Source organism: Panicum virgatum, chromosome 7K, assembly GCF_016808335.1.
Source record: "Panicum virgatum strain AP13 chromosome 7K, P.virgatum_v5, whole genome shotgun sequence".
NCBI classification, from domain to species: domain Eukaryota; kingdom Viridiplantae; phylum Streptophyta; class Magnoliopsida; order Poales; family Poaceae; genus Panicum; species Panicum virgatum.
In genome coordinates, this window is record NC_053142.1 from 6,318,231 (window position 1) to 6,322,685 (window position 4,455).

General features: G+C 48.2%; 1 non-coding gene across 1 annotated transcript; it reads left to right on the forward strand.

Moving 5' to 3' along the window:
• The first annotated feature begins 223 nt into the window (after positions 1 to 223).
• Positions 224 to 330, forward strand: LOC120643191. The gene has a single exon (XR_005662880.1). It is a non-coding gene; the product is annotated as a small nucleolar RNA R71 (small nucleolar RNA).
• The last annotated feature ends 4,125 nt before the right edge of the window (positions 331 to 4,455 follow it).

A 4,455-nucleotide genomic window follows, 5' to 3' on the forward strand; every position in this document is an offset into this window, starting at 1 on the left:
CTTCTTAGCGAGCATGTCGGCCTCCTTGACGGAGTGCATGCCTCGCTTGCGTGGTTGGAGGCGATCATTGCTCCAACCTTGGTTGGACACCATCTTCTCGATTAGTGATGTAGCTCTTTCAATGGTCAGCGAGAAGAAAGCCCCACCCGCAGCGGCATCCACATGATCACGGGATGATTGCGTCAACCCGTTGTAGAAGTTCTGAACAATGAGCCAATTGTCCATTCCGTGGTGCGGACACGCTAGAATGTACTCCTGAAGTCCCTCCCAAGCTTCAGGAATTGTCTCATTAGATGCTTGCTGGAAGATCGAAATCTGTCCACGAAGAGCATTGGTTTTGCCCGTCGGGAAGAACTTCGCGAGGAACGCCTTGGCACATTTGTCCCAAGTGTCCACAGTAGCCTTGTTAGCATAAAACCATTGCTTCACTATCCCCAAGAGACAGAATGGAAACAGACAGAGCCGGATTGCATCTTGCGATACTGTAGCAGATCCGTCCAAATTAAACCAGCTTAAGTGCGCTAACTATCATCTTAACAAATAATCAAGTTACCACACACTTAAAATAGTGTAATCTGACAGTCCGTTGGGTAATTCCCGATTAAACTACTATACTCCAGGATCACAATTTGCACTAGAAGTCTCGCATGAAAACGAGCATAGGTGATACAAGCATACAAAGATTCTCAAATTAATTTACAACACGGGTTTTACATAAAGGTTTTGAATACAAACTACTGAGTTCAAACGCAGCGGAAATTAAAACAGAGTTCAAAATACAATATGGTAACTACGAACGACGATACAAGGTGAGCTCCACATCCAGCCCACCGATGTGATGCCAACTTGCCCGAGCTTCATGGGGAAGACGGGACCCACTCGACGGTCCACCCAGGAGGAAACGGTTGTGATAGAGAGATCAAGGTTCTCTTATCCGAGAGAGACGGCAAATCGATCCGATTTAACCTTGCAAGGTGGACCTAACTCACACGACACATGAAAACCCCGTCGGGCCACACACGTCAACTATTCCCATCCTCGCCCCGACGTCCGAATCACGCCTGCCAAAACCCGGGTGAAGGGCCCCTCACGGCGAACTCCCAGAGAACCCAGAGCCGACATACTATCCAACACCCGCCATCATTCCACTCCCAGAGTAGCGGGTCACGATTCAAAGTATCATTGCAATTCAGGTAATTAGCTTACCGGTTTCGACTACCTCCTACTCCCGGCATGTAGTTAGTACTGTTCAAGCCTCGACCAATGTGCCCACAACAATACGGTCCTCAACCGATACAGGCGGAGATTTACTTTCCATTCATTTCATATCCATAATCCAACTCATTCCCGCCCTGTCTCCATTTCTCTTTTCCTCATTGGTTCATTCTCAAGTAACTCTTGCCATTAGAACAAGGACCTATAACTCGCGAGTGACAGGAATCACTCGACTTCTACCGAATCCTAGTTAAGCATTGCAGTACAAACGACCTGCACACTAGTAGAGACTCATAGGTACCTATGGAAAAACATGCATACTAGGGTTTCATACAACTCCTATAAACGTAAATGCACAAATACTTAGATAAACATTGAATACTGAAAGTAAGGGTCATGCTCCGGGGCTTGCCTTGCATGTCAGTAGGGTTAGCGACTTCGCCTGGAGCTTGCTCAACTGCTTCCTCCTGTTGCTCTCCTGCTTGTGGCTCCTGACCGGCTCAGCAATCGGCTCGTAGACCACTTCGTTCGCGGCGTCTACACGTACGAAAAAGATGCCATGCAAGAGTTACAACGGTGCAAGAAATGATACGAGTGCTCATGATGCAATGCAATGCAAACTAACTAGAGACTCTAATTATATAGCAAGCAAACTTTCGCAAGCCAAATAAAGTTAACCCACATTCTGATCATGACACAACTAGTATGATTTACAATGGAACAACAATTTACTGCAAAGCACAAAAGCATAAAAGGATTTACTTAACAACAAAAGGAAAAACTACCACTAGGAATGAAATAAATACAAAAGCTTGACTTGCAGGAATGATATAGCCACAAAAATTTACCAGCAAGACAATAACATTGACTAGGTATGCCACCATTTATTGACAATCGAAAGTATTCATTTTGGCCTTAGGAATATAAACTGAACCACAACAGATCCACAAACATGTACATAGATTCTTCACATGAAAATTTTTCAGTGAACTACACAAGTGAAAAGTAAGCTACTGCATAAATTTCATGATTTTTAGACTAACCGAACATCAGATACAAAATAAACTAGCTTACACAGACAATAAAATTTAGCATGGTCTAAAATAGCATTTCACAAGCATGAGTATTTTTCCTCTATAGATCTAGATCTAACTAAGCTAACAAAATTGATTTTGCATTTTTTGCATTTTTCTGTGATTTGTTATGCATTTTGCAAAATCTCAGCCAAAATAAGTATTTTTGGAAACCCTAAACCCTAAACAGGGGCTGACGACTGGGCCCCACGGGTCAGTGAGAGGCCCAGCCCAGCCCCTCCCCTGCTTGCGCATGCCATGGCTGGCACGGCGGAAGCGCGGCATTCCCCGCTGGCGGCGAGGCCGGCCGGCGGCGGGCACGGCAGCCCCGCGGCCAGGAAGGCAAGGCGGCCCCGGGGCGGGCAGCGGCGGCACGCCGGCCTGCGCAGTGGTGCTCCGCGGTGCGCGAGCGGCGGAGGCAGAGCGACCATGGCAGCGCGGCAGCGTTTTGATGCCGGCGATGCGAGGACCCAAGGGGAAATAGGGCGGGGAGAAAGAGGAGGTCGCGGGGAATCTCACCGCGGGCTCGACTCGGGCGGAGGGCTGCCGGAGGTAGGAGCTCGACAGGCGGGGGTGGAGCTGCTATGGCGGCCGGCAGCACAGGAGCCAATTCGGCCGGGAAACGGCTCAAACAGACTCGGGGCGTGGCGGCGTAGCTTCGGGGTGAGGCGAGGAAGGTCGGGCGCACTAAATCGAGGTGAACCGGCGAGGGGGTTGGCCGGCGCGGCACCGGCGGCAGCTCTGCTCGGGCTCGGTGCGACGCGAGCTTGAGGAAGAAGAAGGGGAGGGGAGCAATGATTGGCATCACGAGAGGATAAGGATGTGTCTGTGCGGCGTGCGAGGATTTCCAACGACCGACGCTTGGCGGTCGCCGGTGCTGTGCGCGGTCGCCGGCATGGGTGGCGTACGAGCACAGCGGAAGTAGAGCAGGTAGCACAGAAACTAGTCTGAACTTGTTTTACCCTATTTGATAAAATTTTGATGGCCCAAAACTCAAAATTTCAAATAGAAACTTGAAATTTGGCCAAAATAAAAGTTGTAGAGGAAGAGAAGATCTACAACTTTGCTTTTGGGCAGAACTTGATTTGAGGCTCGAATCATGAAGAAAAACATGGTCGAACATAGCTAAGTTGATGTACCCTATGCATGCTCAATTAACACTAATGACAAGATTAAGCCTATGATCATTGAGTTAAGCACGTGATTAGCACCACGATTAACACAGGGGTGTTACAGATACACCATTGATAACAAATGTACTACAGAGCTCCAGAAACTGCTGGAGATGAGCGCTGGCATCCTCATTGGCCTTGCCACAGAAAAGGCTGGCCTGCACCATCGCAATGAGACCCATCTTGATCTCGAATTTTTCCCCTCCGGTGTTAATCTCGGGCCCGGTGGGGACCTAGTTAGCAGACGGAGCAGAGTAATCACGGACTGTCTTCTGGGCCATAGCTTGAGAAGCTGACGACGATGCGATGACTGGTTCGGTTGCCGAGAGTGGTCTCCGAGGTGATACGAGACGAGCTCGAGTCCTCCTCAAAAGTGACTCTGGATCGGAATGAAAGTTTTGCAGCAAGTCGAAACCGGTCATACACTACCCTGTTTTCATATCAACAAAGACAAAAAAAAACAAAGCCAAGTTAGCCTTGTTAGATAAATAGAGTTGTATATGTGCTTGTATTATGTTTTCGTAACACCCTAATTTAATTTTCCTATTTAATAATAAATTTAATTGGCCTTATTTAATTTTCTAGGAATTAATTTAGTTAGCCTCGCATTTATAATTTATGTTTGCTTCATAAAGTAATTAAAATTTATTTTAGGGCAAATTTGTTTGTGCATTCATGCTGGTGCATAAGTTTTATTTGGTTGAGTGCATAGGGTTTGAATTCAAATTTGATTTGAATTCATTTAGATTTCAGTGAGTTTAGAAAAGGAAAGGAAATAGAAGAAGAAAAGAGCAAAACCAATCCAGCCCAAATCCCGCATCGGCCCATGGCCCACCTTCTTCCTCCGCGCCCTCAGCCCAGGCCGGCCTAGGCCCAGCTCCCGCCTCAGCCTGCGGCCCCGCGCCCCGTTTCCCTGCCCGGTCCCGCACGCCAGCGGCTCCGCTCGTGCATCACTCCCCCGCTCACCTCAGCGCCCGCGCCCCGCACTCAGAGGC